The following is a 26,405-nucleotide window of genomic DNA, read 5'->3' as shown; positions in this document are numbered from 1 at the left end:
TCCCTCCTTCCACGTCCTCCTCTGATTCTGGCTTGAATTTCTGGCTGTTCTCTGTCGATGTACTGCTGCAACCACTTTTGAATTATCTTCAGCAAAATTTTACTTGTGTGTAATATTAATGATATTATTCAATAATTTCCACATTTGGTTGGATCACCTTTCTTGGGAATAGGCATAAATATGGATCTCTTCTAGTCGACTGGCCAGGTGGCTGTCTTCCAAATTTTTTGACATAGACGAGTAAGCACTTCCAGCGCTGCATCTGTTTGTTGAAATATCTCAATTTGTATTCTGTTAGTTCCTGGAGCCTTATTTTTCACCACTGTCTTCAGCGCAGGTTGGACTTCTTCCTTCGTTACCATGGATTTCTCATCATATGCTACCTCCTGAAATGATTGAACATCGACCAGTTCTTTCTGGTACAGTGACTCTGTCTATTCCTTCCGTCTTCTTTTGATGCTTCCTGCATCGTTCAGTAGTTTGCCCATAGATTCCTTCGCATGGCAACTTGAGGCTTGAATTTTTTCTTTGGTTCTTTCAGCTTGAGAAATGCCAAGCATGTTCTTCCTTTTTGGTTTTCTAACTCCAGGTCTTTGCACATGTCAATATTTTGTCTTCTCGAGCTACCCTTTGAAATCTTCTGTTCAGCCCTTTTACTTCATCATTTCTTCTCTTGCTTTAGCTACTCGACGTTCAAGAGCAAGTTTCAGAGGCTCTTCTGACATCCCGTTTAGGTATTTTCCTTCTTTCCTGTCTTTTTAATGACCTCTTGCTTTCTTCATGTATGATGTCCTTGATATCATTCCACAGCTTGTCTGGTCTTCGGTCATTAGCATTCAGTGTGCCGTACCTATTGTTGAGATGGTCTCTAAATTCAGGTGGGATATACTCATTTAGGACATATGCACATTTAGGTCTTTAATGCATTTGAATTTGTTTTTGTGTATGGTGGAAGACATGGATCCTGTTTCATTTTTCTTCATGTGGAAATCCAGTTTTCTAAACACTAGTTATTAAAGAGACTCTTTTTTTCTCCATCGAATGGTCTTAGCATCCTTGTCAAATATCAGTTGACCCTAGATGGGTGGGTTTATTTCTGGATTCTCAGTTCTGTTCCATTGGTCTGTGTGTCTATTGTTATACAAGTACCAGGGTGTTTTGATTGATGTAGGTGTAATATTTTTTAAAATCAGGAAATGTCTGTCCTCCTACATTGTCAGATTTTGTATAAATTTCATACAGCAAAATTTTCAGGAAATAATATTTTTATTTATGTCACAGTGTTGACCCCACGTCTGTCCCCCAATCTGCATAGCATCCTCACAGATGAACGATCGGTCTGGATAATGCTTTACCAATAACGGATTTGTTTAAAAGACATCCCCAAAATAAATTAGACATAAGGCCCACCCACCTGTGCTCTCCCTTTATTGGTTGATTATTTAAGTCCATTTCTTTGTCCCAGAATCAGCCTCCTCTCCATCAGGAGCATTGTTCAGATTGAACTTTGAGGAGAATCTACCAGCTAAGTTGATTCTCAGACTTTGATGCTATAACATCTGATGAAACAGAAAACAATTTTCCAAAATATTCTCAGTGTGAGAATTTACGAAAGGACATCTTATTGATGTATTATCTCTGAGCGCAGGGATCAGGTCTTTAATTTCAGTGCTTTCTGCTTCACTTATGTAAGAAGACTTCCATCTGAAATTTACCATCTCCCTCAGTGTCTACTCACCTCAAGTGCCTGGTTTCTCTCTGTGGTGCCGCGATTCGTCAGTTACTCAGAGTTGCACCACTGCACTGCCTGTCACTCTTCCCTAACCACTATCCCATTTATCTCATTTATTCTTTCATTCATTTTACATTTGTTGAAAAGTCGTTATGTTCCACAGTGCTGTTGCAGGCTGAGAGTTTATAAAGAAAAAAATAAAACAGACTTTGATCACAATGAATCATGGCAACTGCCCGTGCCTCACTACGATCATCCCCATCCACCATGACAGTTCATTCAACCTCATTTGGATCTTTAGTACTCAATCTTTCTTTCTTTTTTTTTCCTTCATTTGCAGGGTATTAACCCTTTGTGCACTGAAATAGCTCCTTTTCAGTGATTACCCACTTCAGGCAAAGTTTTGTTTCACAGTTTTTTTTATGTGTCAACATAATCCAGGCCTAAAAGGTTGCTCGTGGATGTACTCTGACAGATCGAGGCAGGTCTTATTTCTTACATGACTCTAGCTTTTTCTGACCTGCAATATTAAGAAGTAAAATATGCTGAGCTCTTTTGCACTGAAAAAAATAATGCTAATGCTGTTCATTCATTCTTGTGACGGATGCTTCATTAGAGAATGTTGCGAAACATCTCAAAGAAAAGAAAAAAAAAAAAAAAAACCTTTGCAAACTGTGGTGTACAATATCTCCTAAAACAACGAATTGTATCTTATAGCATTTTTCCCAGATCACTATGAATGCACAACACTAAAGTAGATTTAAAATGCCAAAGTAGATTTCAAACCTTAGAAATAGTAGAGGAGAAACATTCACAAAACATTAATAGATTTTGACATTTCAGTTTTGAGGGTTATATTAATCTGTTATCTAAAACTCTTATAAGACTAGTAAATTAATTTGAGGAAATAGTCTAAACTATTTGTTGATTTATATATGAATTCGTAAATCATAGAATGTCAGTCACAGGAATTTAAACATTCTGATTAACAGGGTATTATATTTCATTTGCAGAATTAGCTGAACTGTTGATAGGCTAATTAAGCACAGTAAAACTGAAACCATATTCCTTTGGTTCGTTATTCCTTTTGGGGTACAGCTAAAAATGTATGATCTTTATTTTCAAAGAGACAGTAAAAATTCTCTCGCATCTCTACTACATTTTCCCAAATAACTCCCCTCCACCTTTTTAAAATTTTTGAACAGAAATATATATTTTTTTTATTGAGGTAAGTTTTTTTATAATATAAAAATCTTCAGTTTATAATTAAATTAATCTTAACAGAAGTCACCATCCGTGTGACCACCATTCCAATCATTATAGAACATTGCATCACTCCAGAAAGTTTCTTCTCCAGCTTCTAGTGAATCCCTGCTCCATCCGCAGTGATGATTTCTATAAGTTTAAATTATTTTTGCCTGTTCTTGAACTTCATATAAATGGAATAGTAAAATACGCACTTCTTGTTTTGGTCTGGCTTCTTTTATTCAATATATGTTTTTGAGATTCAAGCATGTTATTTCATGTATCAGTAGTTAATTCTTTTATATTGCTCAGTAACATTCTGTTGAATTACTATACCACAATTTGTTTATCCATTCTTCTGTTGATAGATTTTTGCATTGTTTCCAAGTTTGGGTTATTTTGAATAAAACTATGAACTTTTTTTTTTAACGAGTCTTTTTGGTGTAAATATTTGTGAGTGGAATTGTTGGGTTATATATTTGGCATATGTTTGACATAATTAGAAATTGAAAAATTTCCAAATGTTGAATCATATTACATTCCCACTTGCATGTATTGAAGTCTCACTGTCTTCACATCTTTGCCAATATTTGGTGTCTGCAGTCTGTAAAGTGGTTTATCACTGTGATTTTAAATTGCACTTTCCTAATGATTAATGGTGTTCTGTATTTTATCAGATGCTTGCTGTATATTTTATTTTGTGAAGTATCTTTTATTTATTTTTAAGTTGTGTTTTATTTTATTATTGATAGGAAGTGTTCTTTATATATTATAGATACAAGTACTTTGTTGGATATATGTATTGAGAATATTTTCTCCCAATCTGTACTTTACATTTCATTTTTGTAAGAATGTCATTTGATAGCAGAACTTTTAATTTTTATGAAATTCAGATTTTATATAATTTTTTTTTCATTTAATTTAGTGCTTTATGTTCCTCATTAAGAAATCTGTGCCTATCTCAAGATTATGAAAACATTCTGTTCTCCTCTAGAAGGTTTATACTTTTAGCTTTTACATTTAGGTCACTGGTCCATCAATATATTTTGAGGTATGGTGTGACACTGGGGAAAAGATTTTTTTGCTCATTTGTTTCACTACCATTTGTTGAAAAGACCTTCCTTTACTTAATTGAATAGCCTTGGCATCTTTGTTGAAAATCAGTTGACCGTATATGTGTGAGTCTGTCTCGACTTTCTTTTCTGTTCCATTGGTCTGTTTGTCTATTCCTATGCCAGTATTACACTTTTTCTGTTATTATAGTTTTATAGTACTGAAATAAGATAATAAAAGTCCTCCGGCTTTGTTATGGAGCCCTGGTGGCCTAGTGGTTAAGAGCATGGCTGCTAAACAAAAGGCTGGCAATTTGAATCCACTGGCCACTTCTTGGAAACCCTATGGGGCAGTTCTACTCTGTCCTATAGGGTTGCTATGAGTCAGGATTGACTCGATGGCAACTGGCTTTTCTTTTTTTTTTTGTTATTAGCTTTTGGTATTTCTTTTTTTTTTTAATTTTTGGTGGAGGATTAATCTAAGTCCTTTGTTTTAGTCAATTTATAGATTTCTACAAAAAAGTTAGAATTTCGTTTTAATTTCATTACACCTGTAGATGAATTTGGGAAGAAATGACATTTTAACAATATTGATTCCTTTGCTCCATGAACATGATCGAGCTGTCCGTTCATTTAAATATTTTAAAATTTGTTTCAGCAATGTTACAGATTTTGGTGCAGAGATCTTACTTGTCCTTTGTTAAATTTATTTTGAGCATTTTATGTTTTTTTTTAAATGCAATTGTAAGTGGTATTGTTTCCTTAATTTTATTTCCATTTATTTGATGTTTGTTTATAGAAATATAATAGATTTTTATATATTATGTTTTATCCTATAATCTTTCTAAATTTACTTATAATGCTAACATTTTTTTCTTTGATTACTTGAGACTCTTTCTTAACATAATCACATCATTTCCAAGTAAAGACAGGTTGCAGCTATTTTGTTCAGTAGAAGTGGTGAGAATAGATGCTTATATCATGTTCCCAGTGTTAGGGGGAGAGTGTTAATTTTTAAACATTAAGTATGATGTTAACAACAACCAAAAAAGCCAAACTTGTTGGCATCTAGTCGATTCTGACTTATAGCAACGCTATGGGACAGAGCAGAACTGCCCCATAGGGTTTCCAAGGTTGTAATCTTTATGGACCAATAAGCAACATCATGATAAATGGAGAAAAGATTGACATGGTCAAAGATTTCATTTTACTTGGATCCACAATCAATGCCCATGGAAGCAGCAGTCAGGAAATCAGACGATGTATTGCTTTGGGCAAATCTGCTGCAAAAGACCTCTTTAAAATGTTAAAAAGCAAAGATGTCACTTTGGATACTAAAGTGCCCCGACCCAAGCCATGATATTTTCAGTTGCCTCATGCATATAAAAGCTGGACAATGAATAAGGAAGACTGAAGAAGAATTGATACCTTTGAATTATGGTGTTGGTGAAGAATATTGAACATATCATGGACTGCCAGAAGAATGAATGAATCTGGCTGTATTTCTTCCAGAAAATACAGCCAGAGTGTTTCTCTGAAGCGAGGATGGTGAGATCTCACACACTTTGGACACATAATTAGGAGGGATCAGTCCCTGGAGAAGGACATCATGCTTGGTAGAGTGTCATTGAAAAAGAGGAAGACCCTTGACCAGATGAATTCACACAGTGGCTGCAACAATGCGCCCAAGCATAGCAACAATTGTGAGGATGGCACAGGACTGAGCAGTGTTTTGTTCTGTTGTTCGTAGGGTTGCTATGAGTTGGAACCGACTTGAGGGCACCTAACAACAACATAACAACAGTCTTACAGAAGCCAACTGCCACATGTTTCTCCCACAGAGCAGGTGGTAGATTTGAACTGCTGACCCTTCATTTACTATTTTCTTAATGTTGTAAAAATATATATAATGCAACATTTGCCAGTCCCAACATTTGTCAGGTATACAATTCATTGACACCAATTATGGCAATCATATTGTGCAGTAATACAATTAAGGACCAAAAATCAGCAAGTATAGCCTGAATCTATTTACCTTTTCTACTTTGACTCCAATAAAAATTTTTAAACTAGCTCTCCACAAACCACAATACCTGTGAATACCTTCTTCATTGATAGAAAATTAAACATTCTTATGTGTTTCTGTGCTCCAATTATAGGGTCCAGATCAGATGATAAGTTATCGTCCAATTTATGAGAGGTGACATTGAGGCAGACAGTCTCAGAGCCCAGCCCTTCTGAGAGACACCTGCTCTGGTTTATCGTCCTACACTGAGCAGAATAAGCTGCACATTCTTCTGAAATTGTCCTTGGCAAGGTAACCACAGAACAACCATAGCGGGCCTCAACCAGTTTTAGCAGGTTTTCTGTGCCATCTTATCACTTCAAGTGACCTGTCAGCTCATTAAGTACAAAATACATATAAGTACCCCACCTCTGGATGGAGACTTAACATGCTAATGAAGGAAAATTGACCTCTTCCTCCATCCCAGAGAATCGAACACTTGTCTAAAGAAAACGCCTAGTCATCCCCAAACTCTGAGAACCTTCCTGAAGGTCAATCCTGAATATTCATGATGAATTTGCATTTCCTTGTGTGCTCTCTGTAAAAGCCTGCCTCCCCAAGCTGCCTGTGAGCAGTCTTAGAGACAGCAGCCCCGATTGTTCCTTTCCTTGCACAACGAAATGAAGACATTTTTCTCATCTCTCACCTCGGCATCTTGTTTATTGATTGTAACAAGTCACACTGAGCAGAACATCAGTGCAAGATATATGCATTATGTTGTTGTTGTTGTTAGATGCCGTTGAGTTGGTTCCAACCCATAGTGACCCTATGTACTACAGGACGAAACACTGCCCAGTCCTTCGCCATCCTCACAATCGTTGTTATGCTTGAGCCCATTGTTGCAGCCACTGTGTCAATCCATCCCGTTGAGGGTCTTGCTCTTTTTTGCTCACCATCTACTTTACCACGCATGATATCCTTCCCCAGGGACTCATCTCTCCTTATAACATGTCCAAAGTATGTGAGACGTAGTCTCGCCATTCTTACTTCTAAGGAGCTTTCTGGTTGTATTTCTTCCAGGACAGATTTGTTCATTCTTTTGGCAGTCCATGGTATATTCAGTATTCATCAACACCACAATTAAAAGCCGTCAATTCTTCGATCTTCCTTATTCATTGTCCAGCTTTCACATGCATATGAGACGATTGAAAATACTATTGCTTAGGTCAGGCACACCTTAGTATTCCAGGTGACATCTTTTCAACACTTTAAAGAGGTCTTTTGTAACAGATTTGCCCAATGCAATGCATCTTTTCATTTCTTGACTGCTGCTTCCATGGGTGTTGATTGTGGATCTGAGTAAAATGAAATCCTTGACAACTTCAGTGTTTTCTTCATTTATCATGACATTACTTATTGGTCCAGTTGTGAGGATTTTCGTTTTCTTTATGTTGAAGTGTAATCCGTACTGAAAGCTGTGGTCTTTGATCTTCATCAGTAAGTGCTTCAAGTCCTCTTCACTTTCAGCAAGCAGGGTTGTGTCATATGCATTATACTGGTAACTAATTACTAAATATTGCCATTACCATTCAAATGTAAACTTGTTAATTAGTGACTTACATGAATAGCTTAGGAGTGTTAACCATAACAAAGAAAATTAGAAAATTAGAAATATCCTTTCTCCTTTTCTTTGCTATTCCTTTCAAAACGGGAGAGAGTGGTCGGGAGAGAGAGAGAGAGAGAGAAATGATTTTTTTATAGAAGGCCGCCTCATTAGGGTGTAGGAGAAGCTACATGTATTCCAAACCAAAAACCAAACCCGTTGCTGTTGAGTCAATTTTGAGTCATAGAGACCTTATAGGACAGAGTAGGTATGCCTCGTAGAGTTGCCAAGGAGCAGCTAGTAGATAAGAACTGCTGTCCTTTTGGTTAGCAGTCAAGCTCTTAACCACTGCACCACCTTTAGTCCAGTTAATCTCAAATGTGGTTGGTACTGCTCCTAGGGAGTGCATGGGAATGTGTAGAGGCATTTGGTCACATTGATTAGGGGTGTCAAAATAATAGAAGTACAAGAGGAATTAAAGCATACAGGGTTTATTCGAGTAGTTAATCTGTATGCGTATAGGGAGACCCCCTGTTCAGAAAACAGGAAGGCTCATCTGAGGCTAGTTACAACGAATTTTTAAGAAGAAAATAGTAGAAAATAAAACATTGGCTAACTTTTGACAGGATTGCTGGTGGCGCAGCAGTTTAAGTTTTTGGCTGCTAACCAAAAGGTTGGAAGTTCAAATCCACCAGCCTCTCCTTGGAAACCCTATGGGACAGTTCTGCTGTGTCCTATAGGGTTGCTATGAGTGGGAATCAACTCAACGACAAGGGTTTGGTGTTTGGTTTTTAACTTTTGATATTTGATTGACAATCAGCTCCCCTCCTTCCCTGAGGTCAGCTGATATCAGGCTAGTAGATTGTCTTTGTGGTCAAGCCAGACCCTCCAAACATTTGCAAGTGTTGTCTGGAGGTTTTCAATAATAAAGACAACCCAACTGCCTAGGAAACTGTAAAGTTTTTGGATTATCTCTCAGGAAACAAGGGAGAATACTAAATTATTTTGGACAAAGTTAAATTCTTTGCATAACATAAACTTTGAGCAAGTTTATGGTTAAAAGATATCTTGTCACAAAAGGGATTTGTGTGAATTTATGGTCACTGTGTCTCCACTGTGTTTCCTATATTTCTATTTATTTGTTCTTCGGTACATCCCACAATGGTGAGGGAGCTTCGTGATTTTTTTTCTGTGTACTTAGAGGAACCTGCCAACCTGGCCCTTAATTTCTGTCTTTAACAGAGGCTACTACAGGTATTTAGTGCATGGGTAACAGGATTACTAAACATCCCAGAATGCATGGAGCCATCCCACACAGTAAAGAATTGTTCTACTCAAAGTGTCAATAGTGCCCCTGTTGAAAGATAGGGCTGGAGTGATGTTGGTCTCTTCTTTGAGTCCTCCACTATGCTTAGGGTAATATCTTACACTACAGTTAGTGGCTGTTAGATTTTTTTTGTTAAATTGAAAAAAAAAGTGAATGTATAAAAAAACAAATTTGTCAAAACATTTGGGTAATGTGTTATGAAACACACAAGGATTTATATCTCTGGACAAGTAGGAGTATAAAGATTTTGTTTTGGTTGACCATTCAATAATTTATATTCAGAGCCAGTCCTCCCACCCACCTCACGCCCTATTTAAAGTAAATTGTTTCTCCTCGTTGTAAAGATGGCCTAGATCCTTTTTATTTAACCATGGTGCATGCATCATAAATTAATGTTAGCCTTACTCAATGTAGCCAAGAATACAGTAGAATTACTGGAGTCTCTTTTATCCTTACGGAATAACTATGTAGTCAGTTATATGGCCTAATATTCCATTAGCCAAATTATTCTCAGTGTCTATATTCATTTGATACAAGAAAGGATAAGGTTTAATCTGCTCTGCATCTCTCCTCTACATTTTATCTTGTTCTGAAAAACTAAAAACTAAAATATTTTCTTCAAATTTGTGTTTCCTTTAAACAAGGGTAAAGAAGAATACATGTGGGACAGTGCAGTAGGGTTTTTAAATTGTTTAACACATACATTCATCTATTTTTATTCAATAATCAAATATTACATTTCAACAATGTGATAGGTGTTCTGCTGTGTATTGGAGGTATGTATACTAATAAAAGAGTTTCTGCCCATAAGACTTTAGTGTTTAAAGAGGGGGACAGACAGTTAAATGTGATAAAGTGGTACGTGGTCTGTGACAAGAGTAGGTTACATTTTTAAGTGAGGCCCAAGGAAGGGAGTAGCCGGTTCCACCAGCATGTGTGTGTGTGTTTGTGTGTGTGGTGGGGGAGAGGAGACGGTGTCAGGAAATGCCTCAATGAGAAGGTGACAGTTGGTCTTGAGAGATAAATAGATATTAGATAGGTTGTTATTAGGTGCCGTCGAGTCAGTTCTGACTCATAGTGACCCTATGTACTGCAGAATGAAACACTGCCCAGTCCTGCGCCATCCTCACAGTCATTGTTATGCTTGAGCCCATTGTTGCAGCCACTGTGTCAGTCCATCTCGTTGAGGGTCTTCCTCTTTTTCGCTGACCCTGTACTTTACCAAGCATGATGTCCTTCTCTAGGGACTGATCCCTCCTGACAGCATATCCAAAGTATGTTAGATAGGTGGACATTGGGAAAAGGAAAAAGAGAAAGGGGAAATTACTGAGCAGTGGGAAAGAGGCAAGACACAGTGAGGAATTTTTCAAGCATCTGGATCGCATTTATTATAGCCGGAGAACAGCAGTTGGAAATATTGCTGGAGAGTTGGGAAAGTGATGCTCTGTAACCATGCTATAGAGTTTGAACTCTATATTATAGGCTAAGATGGTGGTTCTCAAAGTATGGTCTCAGTCCGGCAGTATCAGCACCAGCTGGGAACTAGTTGGAAATCAACATTCTCAGGTCCCCAAACCTACTGAATCAGGAATTCTGGAGTGGGGCCCAACAATCTGTTCCAACCAACTTTCTAGGTGATTTGATGTATGCTAAAGTTTGACAACAACTGGGCTAAGAGAAGCCACAAAATGGCATTAATCTGGTTGATAATATGTTCAAATCTGTGTTTTAAACATAATATTTGTAAAGATTGATTAGAGGGAAATAAGATGAGAGTTAGGGAGACCATTTAGGAGTCATAGTCAAAGACCACGAAGGCATTCTTTTGCATTTTGCAGTAACAGCAAGGAGAGAGAAGTCACAGAGGAAATTGAAGATGATAGAATTAGTGGGATTTGATTAAATGAAAAGTAGAGCCTCTGGTAGCTACATTATTTCTACCTTTATATGTTGATGGAAAGTGATGCCATTCATAGATGGAAGGTACAGGAGGACAAGCAGTCCTGTTTTGGACATGTTGAGGTTAAGTTCCCTGCAGTACAGTTGAGCAGAATTGTCAAAGAGGCAGTTGGATGTATAAGCATGGAGCTCCAGAAGAAGATCTGGGCTGATAGTAGAGATCTGGAAGTCTTTAGCTCATCTAGGAAACTGATAACTTATGGTTTGTATTGGATAAGAAGGGAAAATAAGCCAATGTTAATGCCTCAGGATTATTTATGGGCTGCACAGAAAAGGAGGAACCTTCAAATGCAATTGAGAATAACCCATCCACTGTCTGGTGAGGTAGGAAGAGAACCAGGAGAGTTGTGTGGTCATGGAGATCAAAGGGGAGTGACTTCCAGGAGTCATCAGTGCCTAATGATGGAAAGACGAGAGCCTGAAAGAATCTTTTTTGACCTCAAGGGTCATTAGTAGCCTTGGTCAAGGCAGATTCTGCAGTGTAGTGAGTGTAATCTCATATCCAGGAGAGACACCTATAAAAACCAAAAACAAATCCATTGCCATTGAGTCAGAGTAGAACTGCCCCATAGGATTTCCAGGAAGTGACTGGTGGATTCAAACTGCTGACCTTTTGGTTAGCAACTGAGCTCTTATCCACTGCGCCAGCAGGGCTCCAGGAAGGGCACCAAACTCCCCATATTAGAAGAAGATGCATTTTCCTCTGACTTTGCACAAACTTCAGCGTTCTTATGAAATTGCCAGCTAAAACAAGTAGAGAAGACTTATGTTTTTGAGAAAAGAAGGAATAGTTTCTTCTAGAAGAAAATGGAATGGAGGTATTGGAAAGAGAGGTAAAGAGTTGGGTAAGGCCTGCAGTCTCAGCAGGGAGAGCTAGTATTACAACAGAGTTAGGGTAAGACATTAAAACATCTTAGCCCTTCAGTCACAAAGGGGAAAATAAGAGGCCTTGGAAGCTGGGCCCCAGGATGATAATAGGGGAGAGTAGGGATATCTGCATGTCTTAGACAGGGGATTCCAACGTATAAGCAGGAATAATCAATTGCTTTTTTATTTGTCATCTTATTCCCAGGGAGCCAGGATATGACTTTGCCCCTTTCACTGACATGAGTCTAAAACTATGAGATAAAAATTATACAGGTCCCCTAATCTCAGAAGTTGGTTTGCTTCTGCCACTGTTCTAGATGTTTAGGTCTAAACTTGAGTTAAATATGAGAATTCCACTTCGGTCCAACCTGAAAGACATGTCCAACTAGAAGACCTGGGTGGCCAGAAAGTTTGGGCTTTGTTAGACTCCTGCTGCTGGTCCAAAGTGGCAGGAGTGAAATGGCCTCTCTCTGTCTTTTATCATTAACAGCAAACCATAAAATTTACTGAGCTTTAACTTCTTTTTTTAATTTTACTGAAAATTTATTAAACAACTTATTTATTTTTTGATTATTATCTTTTTTTTAATTGTGGTAAATATGTATGTAATAAAACATTTGCCATTTTAACATTGTTCACATGTGCAATTTAGTGACATTAATAGTGTTCATCATATTGTAGACCATCACCATTATCCTTTTCCAACTTTTTCCATCACCCTTAACAGAAGCTTAGTGTCCCCTAAGTAGTGGTTGCTCTTATCCCTTTCCTTTCTGCCTGTCCCTGGTTGTTGTTACACGCTGTGGAGTTGGTTCCAATTCATAGCAACCCTATAGGACAGAGTAGAACTGCCTCATATGGTTTCCAAGTTGCAGCTGGTGGATTTGAACTGTGACCTTTTGGTTAGCAGCCAAGCTCTTAACCACTGTGCCACCAGGGCTCCGCTTGCCCCTGGTAACCACTACTAAACTGAGCTTTAATTTCTGAGGTGAATATTTTAAAGAAAGAGGCAACCGTTCACCCCTGTTTGTCATATAAAATAATATTTTTAATTTTAAAATGCTTTTTCACACTATAATGGCCTGTATTCCACTGCCCTTGACCCAACACAAGGATAGGAATCAAGTCAATAAATAATTTGAGATGAAATAAAATATTCTGAGACTGGCTCTGAAGAAAGCTTTTCACATCAGTCTCTGGCTTCTTATTTTTAGGACCAGGTTAGAATAAAACTTGTCCCAGGAGTTTGGGAGAATTAGTTCACGATACCCAATAGCATTTTAGCACTTAATTAGCTTCTGGTCTAATTCTGGGTGTCTGAGACGGATTCTATTTAATAATTTAGGTTCAGTTATTTTAAACTTAAATTGAAATGACCTTTGAATATCTGGGACATGTATTTTCTAGGAAATCCCTAGTTGCTGGGCTTCAAACATTCATACGTGTCCTGCCATAGCGTTTGGCTCGTATTTGACAATAAACCATCATTTGCATTTGTGACATTCCCCTGCCATTTCTGTTTTGCTAGCATAAGTGAAAATGTCCAGTCATCGAGTCACACAGTTTATTCTTTCTATTAGGAAATTACTTCTATCATGGAAAAAAAAGAAAAACCCGCATTATTTCAGTATAAAGAGAGTATTTGGATTATAGCGACGTTTTTGGGAAAGAATCCAGAGGAAATTCTCCAAGTTTCCATTCTGCCAAGAAATTAGTAACAGAGGATATATTTGTGGAAAACAGCTTCACATATTTCCAAAATCATTTAAATGTTTATGAAGCCAATGTGCGTATGAAATCATAATCTTGAAAAGATATATCTCAATTTTAATGAATATGAATATGTATTATCTGATTTGAAGTACATATGTGTAAAATGCCTTTAGTTTATATTTCATAATATATGTCACATGCTCTAAATGGGCTTTATAGACAAATAATTGAAATGATTAATGGAATTACTCAGCAATAATATAAATGGTTACTACTATTTGGTTTGATAGTATTCTTCCAAAAATTCAATTTACCCGATAAATACTTAATTGTGTTCTTTCTTTATAGTAGGTTCTACTATTTACTATTACATCTATTATTGCAAACAAAACTGACATGGCCCCAGCCTTCAATAAATATATAGCTCAGTGGAAAAGACACCAGTAATTGTAAGTGTGATAGGTGTCTTGAGAAGAAAAACAGAGCAGAATGGATACATTGAAGACCTATCCTGATTTGGGGGACAAGGCTTCCAGGAGAAAAGGAAGTTCAAGCTTATTCTTACACAATGACTCAGTGAAACAGAGTGTCTTAGATGTGTGCAAGGCCAGGAGGTGAGGGAGACCATTAGGGTCGAGCCATAAACTGAAGGAATCCAGTATGGCTGGGCCATGCAGAGCTAATCAGAGAGGGGAAAAGATGAGGTGTTAGAAGTAGATGAGAGCCAGAACATGAAGGACCATGTAAGCTATGTCAAGGAGATTTGATTTTATCTAAGGCCTGTAAGAAGCAGTTGTTGGGTTTAAGTAGTGATCGTTTGTGATTATATTTGTGTTTTAAAAGATCTCTCCATGAGAACAGCATGGAGAAGGATTGAAGTAGAAGAAGAGTGGAAAGGATGATACTAGCTTATAGGCCATGGCAATGGACCTGGCAAGGGAAGATGGTGGCTTGACTTGGATTAGGGCAATGGCAGTGGGAATGGAGAAATGTACACAGTTCTGAGAGATAATTAAGTTGTCTTAATTAGAAGCAATGGGCCTTGGCAATGATTGTGTGTGTGTGTATGTGTATGCATTGGGTAGGATGAATGTAAAAAAAGAAAGATTAGGTTTATGGCTGGAGAAACTAGACGGAAGGCATTGCTCTTTATTAGTAATTTACAGAATTACTGATAGATTACGATAAGAATGAATTCCATTTTCCGTTATGTTATTCAATGACACAACATACAGGAGTAAGCAATTTCACAATACGTACTACAGTACCCTAAATATGCTTATGTACATACAGTGCTTAAGGAACATTACTTCTGCAGGATTTCTTCTGAAGGAACATGTTCACAGTATACTTTATATAAATTATTTTTATTAAACCTTCCAGTTAATTGACGAGTTAATGTATTTTTGCAGAGAGATAAAAGACCAACAACAAACACACTTTAAAACATACTTCAAATGATGTTAAATAACATTATTTCTAAAAAACAATCACGGGACCCTCTTTGGAGGATTCTTCTCTATTCCCTTTCCTGGAACATCTCCTTTTCAACCTCTAGTTGGAGGAGTCCCACACCTCTTCCCTCTTGTCTTCTTGCTCGTTTCTCCAAGGAGCTCACCTGTGTCCTTTCAACACCATTATCTCTACCTTCCAGAGGCCATTATGTTGTCCTGTCCACATTCAGTGCCCTCATGACTTTTCTAGCTGAAAATTCTTTCGTACCACAAACCACCTGACACACCCAAAGCAGAACCCAACCTGCCACATTCAGATCCATTTCTCTCCCGAGGCCAACAAGCCTTTCATCCATACAGTCTGTAACTCTTGGGATCCTCAGACCCCCTTCTCTTCTTATGGAGCTTAACGGCAGGGACGTATCGTCAAACACTTACCCAGTGGCACTGTGCACCATTTCATCCACTTCTTATGCCAATGGTACGTGGCTGCTGCTATTAGTAAGCCCTTTTTATAGGTGAGGAAACTGGGTTTTGGAAAGGTTACAAAACTTCTCAGGGACATACAGTTAATAAGTGACAATACGCAAACGTGAAACTAGGTTTTTCATACCCCAAAGCACCCACGTCTGTGCTTTTAGCTACTATGCTAGAGGACTTCTTCACCACTTAACTGGTGAGTTATCAAGTCATATTAGCATTTGCTTAGATTTCAAATTCATTTGTTCTCCCCACTTCTGCTCCCTTAATCCTGTCAGGCTCTTTCACATCACACACAAATAAATGTAACAACTTTCTTGCTCATTTGCCTTACCCAAGCCTCCTTCTCTTTGATGCATTCAGCATATCAATGCCTGAATAATTGCTTAAATACCCCTTTTATGATCAATTTCTCAGTTAAAAACTTTTTTTAATCACTGTGTTCTGTATAGGCCAAGCTCAGAAAACCTGCTAAGTCTTCTGCCCAGATTTCTCTGCACAATCCCCATCTACAGGATTCCTTTTGCAAATTACCCCATGATGCTACCTCATGATACCTAAATTCCACTTCTCTTCTAACTGGTAACCGTTTATTGGATGACATTCGACCCAAAGACAGCCAATCTCCACAGTGACTGCAACAATAAACTCAAGCATACCAACAATTGTGTCGATGGAGCAGGACCGGGCACTGTTGCGTTCTGTTGTAAGTGGGATCCCCGTGAGTTGAAGCCAACTCGATGGCAACTAACAACAATAATACTGCTTTCATTATAAAAAGGATGAAGTAAGGTGTTAATAGATACAATGTACAAACAGCAAACCCTGATGCTACTAATTGTAAATCTTAAAAAGTTTCTATTTTTTTTTATTGTTGTAATTTAAATGAAGTTTACATTTCAAGTTAGTCTCCCATACAAAAATGTATACATACATTGTAACGTGACCCTAATTACTCTCCCCATACTGTGACAGCACACTCCTCCTTTCCACCCCTGATTCCCCACGTCCATTCAACCAGCTCCTAACCCTGTCTGCCTTCCCATCTCACCTCCGGAATATTATCTTTTATTTAAATCAAATATTCTGTTGTTCCCCCCTGCCCCTGCTCAATGTGCTTTGTGCTGGTATAAGCAGGTGGTATCTGCCTTAGATTATAAGAATATTAAGGTCAAGAGGCTTGCTTATTCAACTGAAGTGAACAGGACTGTATAGGCACAGCTCTACGCAAAGGGGGTGACCTAAATATTTCCAGACTGATTGAATAAGTCCTTAGGGCAACAAATCCAAACTGAGCGACATAGATCATCTCAGTTTTAAAATAGAAACTTCTTCAAATTCTTTGTCATAAAAATAATTGGAAGATTTCTAGCTCAAATGTCTTACTGTATCTTTGAAAGTAAGCTAATACAGTCCTCATGCAGTCAGTATTATCGACATGCATTGCACTAGAATATTTATTAGCAGTATTCAGTGAGCTGTAAATCACAGGAGAGGTCCAGGATTAGCAAGATATTAATGTTTAACTGCCTAAGATTACGGGTAGTTTTATCTTTCAAAAGTATTACAGTTTATAAAGACAGTCACATAATTTCAGTTTAAATGTCCCTTAAGTCATCATTTTATTGTAACTGATTCCTGCTGTTATCTGGGATTTTATAGAGAAAAAAATACCAATAGAGAAATACAAGTTTTAGTCTGTTCTTCTTATGTTGAATACAGTATCACTCAGGAGGCACTTTAGACTTGGTATTCTTATTGCAAGCCCTGATGGAAACCTTTCCCAGAAACCCCCAGCAGACTCGTGACCAGGTCCCTTTGGCAGCACTGGGCTGTGCACCCAAGCCCTAGCCGAAAACAAGGCCCAGAAAGTGAGAATCCAGCATTTTCAGATTCTGTGGTAGCTAGGTAGCAAAGAAAACTAGTGGAAGAACCACCCACGTCTAAATTGTCACCACCGTGACTATTCTGCAGTATGACTGCTTTGCAGAGAGGCAGAAATGTAGTAGCAGCAGCCGTTGGCCAAATGAAATCCTGTATTAGAGAGTACAAGTTAAATTAAGATTGATGTATTTGCCTTGAGGGAGGTGGTGAAAAGTAACTTTCCACTTAAATCCTTTCTTGAAAAAAGCAAAAACAAAACAAAAAAAGTCTTCTTTATCTAGCATTCTACCCAGAGATTGGTCTACATGCTAAAGAAAATCCTTCCTAGTTGGCTCTGCTGTCAATAAACGCAGCATTTTGCATTATAATGGACACTATGCTCTTAAATTAATGAGCATGCTTCCTTTTCATTTTTTTGTAAAATTTTCTCTTTGTGCCCCTGCTGTTGTCAAAAGCCTATGTGTGTTTTATAAATGGAGCTCTAGACTATTGTGTTGTGGTGGAAATGCACCGCATTTAAGAGTATGAAACTTCTCTAAATTCAAATGATATAAACACATTTATATTGTTTGGAATGGCTGTGTTCCTGAAAGGTTTCTCATTCCAGTAGCTCTTTTGCTTTTGAGTCTGAACAGGGAAATTCAAGTAAACACACACACACCACAACAAAACAAAAATAATATTCTAACTGTAGTCCAAAGCCTATTTGAATTAATGATATTTAAACATTGAGTTAATTCTCAATTCCTTTTTCTTTACTCATTGCTGAATGGTCTTTCATTCTGAACATTTTTAATTCAATTCAATTAACTTTAGAATTTCTAACATATAGAAGTCATAATAGTAAGCTCTGTAGGAACACGACTAAGATATCCTTACTGTTTGCAAGGAATTTATCATCTACAAATGAGACAAGTCAGTATATGAATAGTTATAATGCAAGATATGAGCTATGTACTTTTACTACACTTGGAAATAAACAGTCAGTTATCTCTGGCAGGATCTGGAGAGGTTCTGTAGAAAAGCTGTCTGTTCCAAAAACCCAAACCAGTTGCCATCAGGTTGATTCCGACTCATAGTGACCCCACAGGACAGAGTACAACTGCCCCATAGGGTTTCCAAGGAGCAGCTGATGGATTCGAACGGCCAACCTTTTGGTTAGCAGCTGAGCTCTTTACCAGTGCGCCACCAGTTTGCCTTTTAGGATGGACAAAAAAAGGGAAATAGGAAGATATTCTAGACTGAGGAATCTGAATAAGAGAGAATGTGCAGAATGGAGTCATAAAGTGTTGAACAGTCAGGGAGAGCTGGACTGTAAAGTCAAGTTTGACTAAAGCTGACAAGGGAGTTAGATAAATGGACTTGGGCTAGATTGAAAGACACACGAAAGAGTATGGAAGCCAACAGTGAGGTATTAAATATCCCGGGCTGTTATAGATTGAATTGTGTTCTCCTAAAACTATTTATTGAAGTCCTGGCCACAATACCTATGGATATAATCCTGTTTGGAAATAACATTTTCTTAGTTATGTTAATGACATCATACCCAAGTAGGGTGGGTCCTAAACCTAATCACTTCTGAGTCATAAAGAGAACAGAGTAGACTCAAAGATGTGTGTAGGGAAGACAGATGCCATATGATGATCTTCTGTAAGCCAAGGCATCCCAAGGCACCAAGGAATGCCCAGGATTAACAATAAGAACCTTCCTCTAGAGCTGTGCCCTGAATTCAGACTTTTAGCCTCCTGAACTGTGATAAAAAAAAAAAAAAAATTTTTTTTTTTCTTCTAAGCCACCCACTTGTGACATTTTTTGTTATAGCAGCATTAGGTAACTAAGACACTGGCCAAGGGATAAGGCCAAGGCATGATCACTTTTATGCTTTAGACAGATCTTTCATGCCTCAGTTGGCAAATCACTACTGTTTTTTCTGAATACTATGTCCAAGGCACCATTCTAAGTACTTCAGATGTAGTAATCTATATCATTCTTACAAACACCGTATTAGTTGCTTATTATTATAAACTCATTTCACGAATCAAGAAATTTAGACCTGGAGAGGTCAAGCAACTTGCCAAGATCGCACAGTTATTTGTGTAATTGAAGTCTGTATTCCTAGTGCCATCTCTGTGGATGAGAAGAAAAACATAGCTATGCACTGATGGACCCAGCCGTGCTGGTGATTGTGAGGATGGTGCAGAACAAGACAATAATTTCTTCTATTGTAGGAATTTGCCATGAGTCATAGTTGACTCAATGTCGGCTATCTACCTACCTGCCTATCAGTCTATCGAAACAAAAAAGGTCATACATGAAAGTAAATAGCAAACTTCCAGTGTAAGTTTCAATTCCTGTAATCCCCTAAGGGGAAGTTGTCTCATGAAAAAGTAAAAAAATAGTGCATTAATAACCGTATCTTTCAGTTGGAAGAAAAGTTAGAAGCCGTTTAGAGTATTATAACATTGATAATATTATTTAAAACAAAAAGGGAATGGCTTTATAACATTCACTTAGTGGATCCACGAAACACTGGAATTGACAGGGTCTGTAATCATTATCTAGACTGGGGTTTCTGGCTGCCCTCAGATGTGATTTATTTGACCCGAACAATGATTTCTTTCTCCTTCTTTCTTCCTTTTCTTCCTTCCTTCCTTCCTTTTCTTCCCTTCCTTGTAACCGGATGCTTCCAGGTCTGCTCGGCGGCTAGAAAGACACAAAGTGGTGAAAGGGGAAGAAGCAGCTTTATTTAGTTGGCCAAGTAAAGGAGCCCACTGGGACTTGTGTCTCCAAGGTGGCTCCCTGAACAATGGCCGAGGGGTTTATATGGGTAAAGTAAATTGGGTCTGGGGTCTTCAGGGACGCCCCAAGATAGAGTCAGCCTGCTGATTGGTTTGACCCATAAAGGCCTTCTTGGGGCGGTCTGATCTTTTGCACCTGCTCAGTCTAAGGCGGGGGGTGGGGGGGGGCACAAAGATGGCATTTTGCCCACGTCCGGGGCTTAGGGGGGTGTGTTTTTTGGCCTCTGACATCAGCAGGTCATCCAAGGGACATGGTGTCGGTACTGTGCATGTCAGGCTGGCCAAACCTGGTTCCAGATCAGTTTCGACTGGTCTTGAGACCCCAGTCTCTTGTTTTTCTTAACTGAGCCAGTACCGGGAGTATACCTAAATAAGGAGATATCTTAAAGACGGGGTTAGTACCTACATTACCTAATAAGGAGATAGCTTACATGCAAGGAGTTAGTTGTCATATCACGTAGGATGGCAGGCACCACCCCTTGCTTATTCAAGATGGTGGGAGTGTTATCGGCCTCACCCTCTCCTACCTTCCTTCCTTTTATTTGCCAGTTGCAAAAAGTGAGGTTTAATCTAAAAATAATCATTCCCAGCTTCTCATATAATGTAGAAGATATGGCAACACGAACCCACCTTCATAAGACAACTGACTAGAGCTGAGTAAAAGCTGGTTAGTCTAGATGAGTCCTGTAGTACCCAGTTAGTCACTGCGTATTAGTTTTCTAATGCTTCCTAACATATCGCCATAAACGTAGAGGCTGAAAACCACACCCATTTAGCTCACAGTTCCACCGGTTAGGCGTTCAGCGATGTGAATGCTTTCTCTTAAGGGTCTCACAAGGCCGAAATCAAGGTGATGGCCAGGTTGGGAGGCTCTGGGGAAGAATTCACTTCCAAACTCATTCAGATTGCTGGCAGAAGTCAGTTTCTGACAGCTGTAGGAATGAGACTCCCATTTTGCTGTCAGTTGGGGGCAACTTTTAGCAATTAGAGGCTGCTCTTACATTGTTTCCACATGCCTAACCCATTGAGAAAGCCAACAATGAAACATCTTTTTAATGTTGAATCGTTGTTATGCTTTCAGTCTCTCTGAATTCCCTTTTTGTAACCACTTAGAGAAAACTCTCTGCTTTTAAAGCGATTGTGTGATTAGTTTAGGTCTACCTGGATAATCTGCTTGTATTTAGGTCAACTGATGAGTAAATTTAATCACATTTGCCAAATCCTTTTGACCATGTAAGGTAACTAAATCATGGGAGTAAGACCATGAGGCTGAGATCATGGGTCATCTTAGAACTCTGACTACCACAGGCAGCAGTGGTCTTCTTGACTTCGGTACATTTCTTTCTCCTCCTGGAGAGAGTGGAGCTCATGCACTTCATTTAGTCTAGTCTTCCATTTAACCAGGTGAAAAAATAGAACGAGGAAGATGAAGTAGATTATTCCAGATCACTCTTTTAGTTAGGGACAAAGGCATGTGAACTTAGTCTCCCTCATTCTCTTTTAGTAACACTATTCATGCCCATGCAGGGCTTCTATTTCCAGCCATATGGAGAATACGGGGAAACCCTGGTGGTGCAGTGGTTAAGAGTTCGGCTGCTGACCAAATGGTTGGCGGTTCGAATCCACCAGCCACTCCTTGGAAACCATATGGAGCAGTTCTACTCTGTCCCGTAGGGTGGCTACGAGTTGGAATTGACTCGACGGCAAGGGGTTTGGTTTTTATTTTTATTTTTTGGAGAATATGGAGGATTAGATATTCAGAGGGATACTCTCCAGCTGAGAAATCCTAAAAATCCTAGATCATGGCTGAACTAGAAGCAGAGAATTCTTCAGTGACTAGGAATTAAAAGGGAGCATGAATCAATAATGATACAGCAGAAAAGCTGGCATATGACCCAGGGTGTCTTCTAAACCCCAGTATCATAGAGCCTTTTTTTTTTAAAGTAAACTTTTTAATTAAAACATAAGATATATAAAGAAATTTACTCAGATTGTAAGTGGATAGCTTGATGAATTTTCTTAATTGAACACTGGAATAATTACCACCTAGATTGAGCAAAAGAATGTTATCAACACCCCCAGCAGTCTCTCTTGTGCTTCAGTTAGGCACTATGCCCCAAAAAGTAACTGTTGAGGTGGTCAGTTAGGACAACAAGCCAAACTGAAAAGTAACAATCAAGCTTTTATTCACTTACTGTAATACTGTAATCAAGAAGCAAAAGATAGGTGCTGGCTCCCCGATTTTCCATCCCCCCCCCCCACAGAACAGCATTGATGACAGTCAGGTGACATGCAGCTCAGGTGGGGGATGTCATCTCATTGCCACAGAGCCTTGAACAAAAGGCTCCTGCTGTTTTATGGAGGACCATAAGGGAAGGGAGAGAGGAAGGGTTCAGAACACAAAAGCACTGAGTCAGAGTGGAGAAAAGTGCCTTAGCCAAGGCTTTAGATAAGAAGACCTCTGAATGGCTGTGCCCAGACTCCCAGTGCAGATACTGGAATGAGCATGACTGGCCCTGGGAGTGGGGAGTGCTGAGTCCTTGACTGCAGCTCCCTCCAGAGCCTGCAGTGCACTGGTTGGGCAAGTAAGTCTGGTGTGGGGAGGGCAGCTTTCCCACGAGACCTGCCAGGCAAAACCTTGCAATTGCCTGTGGCCAGGCCTAAAGGATGACACATAGGGTTTTGGCCTGAGACAATTCCTCAGTAACTTCTACCCTGTTTTGTATTACCACTGCCTCGTTTTGACTGCTTTTGAACTATGTATAAATGGACTCGTACACCATGTACTGTTTTGTGCCTGGCTTCTTTCCCTTAACATTGTGTTTGTGAGGAACACTTTGTTCTTGCTCGTTGCTGTATTGTATTACGTTAGGAAATATTCTACAATTTATCCTTTCAATTTGTATGGTTATTTATGTTGTTTTTAGTTTGGGACTATCTGGTTAGTACTGCTGTAAAATTTTTGTTCACTTTTTAAGTGCATATATGTTTGCATTTCTCTTGAGTATGTACCAAGGAGGGGACTTACTGGGTTACAGATGTGTACATGATCCATTTTAGGAACACCCAACAGTTTTTCAAGGCAGTGGTACCAATCTGTGCTCCTTCCAGTAACATGAGTTTCCATAGCTCTGCATCCCCACGTACACTGGTATTTTTGTATATAAAATATAGCTCGGACAATACTCCCTGTGTGTGCTCCCAGCCCAAAGCAAGGTGCATACTTAGGACAGAGGACAGTTGTGAACATCGGTGCATACCATCTTAGGTGAGGGTTTTTAGCACAGAGGAGAGTGGTGTTGGCATTTCATGTGTTAGGAAATAAAAGGAGAGGAATACCAAGTAACTGCTCCCTATCTTTTTATAGCCTAGAATTTCTATCTTATTGCAATTAAAAGAATCAAAGGGTAGTGCTGTCCAGAACATATAGAGACTTAAATTTGGAAGACTGTAAGACACATACCCCCTTATTCCTTTTCATCTTTCTCCTTTAACCTAGTACAAAATTTTAACTCCAAATATAATTCAAGCCACATATGTAGTTTTAAATTTTCTGGAAGACACATTAAACACAAAACAAAAGAAAATTTTAACTCACTGCTTCTGTTTCTCTAGAGAGCCCTAAGACAGATGCCTAAGAGTTTGGTTTTTCCTGCAACACAGTGGAAAAGTTTGTAACGGCTAGGAGAAGTCTGCTGCCTGGATTTTGTGAGGCCTCACAAAGGATAGTTATTATATTGGTGAATTCATTAGGGTCCTTGAAACTGGTATATAAACCCAGAATGCTAATTAATTTGTTTGTAAGGGGGGAATTATTACATGGACCACGATACTGATGATGGCAAAACCAGTCCAGTTTGGAAACTAAAACAGAAAATGAATTTCTTTGCCAACAGAACAATTAGTCAAATGGCTCACATGTGCAATGGTTTAAAGCTTATCCCAATTCATTTATTTAAACAGTAACAGGAATATCTTGCCAGGGGACCTTGCATACACAAAGGCAGTTGACTTAAGTTTTTCTTCGGATGTTTGCCTTCATGATTCTCTTTTTCTATAGCATGTGTTACTACCAACTCCATTTTGATTGACATGCTCTTTTTTTTTTTTTTTTTTTTCTTTTAATATGCTCACATCTTCACTTTGGTTAAAATGGGGTTTGCAGGCCTGGAAGAATTCCTGTCTCTTTTAGGTGACATTACTTATCTCTGTTTAATGTCCTCTGGTTGGATTTTATGGTAGGACTCTCCCGATACAATTCATTTCAATTTTTTTCCAAACTCTTCTGACTTGTCTCATTTAAACATCCAGTTACTGACAACAACAGGTGTTGCCTAGATAATAAAGACAATGTTCGTACGTTCAATTTTCTTGATAGCATATTTCTTTGTAAATGTAAGCAAATTTCTAGTAGCCCTACAAAGCACTTGCCAATTATAAAAATTCATCCTTTTGTAGGTATTTGTTATAAGTTTCTTTCATTTTTTCCTTTCATAATTTGTTCCCATTTAGCACAGATGTTCTGGAAAGAATTACAAGAGTTCCTGGAGTTTTTGCAAAGAAGATGCTACTTGAGGTCTGCATCTTCAAACACTTACTGATTCCTAAAACTATAATCATCAACTCAGTCAGTAAATTTCATTAAATACCATACAGATAAAGCAGTTTTACTAAACCTCCTCTGAGCGCCAGAGGAAAAAGAACATCTATTAAAAAAATAACTGCCACCATGTGTAACGTATCTTGTTTTTAATCTAGTCTTTTTATAAGATTGTTTCTAAATTGTGGTTATCATTCTGCAGAAATTTATAGTTGGGTTCTAAATGAACAGATAAATTACTTTAAGTATGATATAAACTTTAAGAATTCAACAATGTATTATTTGCTTTTAAAATTGCTCCTCTCATAATGGCTAAAGAAGAGAACAAACAAAATGTCCTTCATATTCTTGGAATAGTTTATCTTACAGAACCTGTGATAAGATCTTACACTTTTTATTTTCTTTGGCATTTTGAAATGATTATTCAACTTCTTATATTGGCTGAGGTGACAGAGGAATATTTAGAGGATCATACTGAACTCTGTATAAGGTTTACAATTTCTTAGCGCTTAAACATTAGGCAAATCCTCTTGTTGGTTTTATCCTAAGATGAATATATCTAAAGGATCTCATTTCTGCAAGGAATTAAAAGGTCAGAACAGTAAATCAAAGTCTTGCTCCTAAAGTTAAACCTTTTCCTGCTATCCTAATAGATTGATTTGAATGATCTCTAAAATTGATATTAGGGCTAAATAAAATTATGCAGACGTTGGAAACGTAGCACTCAGGAGCACTAGCCTGTATTTGCTCTCTCCAAGTGCATTTATTGAGCTTCTCCACTGTGTAAAGGCCAAAGAGGCACAGAGGGGAATACAGAACTGTACTGCAGGTCCGTCACCCTGCTCAAAGAACACGGACTCTACAGAAGTTAGAGAACAAAAAATAACCATGACTATTCAACTTTCATTTTTAGCAAACGAAAGGTACAAATAATAAAAGTTATAGACGATCAGTGGAGTGAAGGCACTTTTTGAAGTTATTTGAGCTTAGCTAAGAGTCACAGGCTAGCAGCTGAGAGTTATTATTAAGTGGCATCATAGCAACAGAGCCTGCATCTGACTCAGCACCATGATGCATTTCTAAGCAGGGTTCCCTCAGTCAGTCAGAAGTCACATCTTGTTCAGTAAATAACAGGAAAATCTGTTTCTTGCCAGTTCACCCTGTGATGTCTTCAAGCTGGGCAGTGAGTAACAGTTTGTTCAGTTGTTACACAAAAAGAGACACCTTGGAAGTTCGTAACTTTGAGAACATTGAGTGAAATGTGTGTTTTGCTCATTTATTTGAAGAACCACTATTTCAGGTTATAGTATTTTTTTCGTGAGTCATTCTTTAAAAAAATCAGATTTACAGAGAAAGAACAGAGAAATGTTCTATTTTGAGAAAATACTATGAAGGAGGGTAAAACTAATGTAATAAGACATTCGTGTGGTTAGACCATATGCAATTGGTGATACCGACCACAGTTGACCTCAAATATGACATGTTAAAATTGATTAAATTAGAAAAGAGAACTCTTTGTTTCATTTTTGGCTGAAGACCCCAGGACAGGAGTAATGCAATAGATGCCAGGTATCCCCCAAATTTTAAAGATGCTGGACATTCTAATCATGATGTGCTAAAAGATGGCAAAATTGATTTTCTCCTCACCTCAACTGTAAGAAGCATGCATGTAGAAGATTAAGGAGA

Source organism: Trichechus manatus, unplaced genomic scaffold (genome assembly GCF_000243295.1).
Source record: "Trichechus manatus latirostris isolate Lorelei unplaced genomic scaffold, TriManLat1.0 scaffold00062, whole genome shotgun sequence".
In the NCBI taxonomy this organism is placed as follows: Eukaryota; Metazoa; Chordata; class Mammalia; order Sirenia; family Trichechidae; genus Trichechus; species Trichechus manatus.
Note: the sequence above shows the minus strand (reverse complement) of the source record.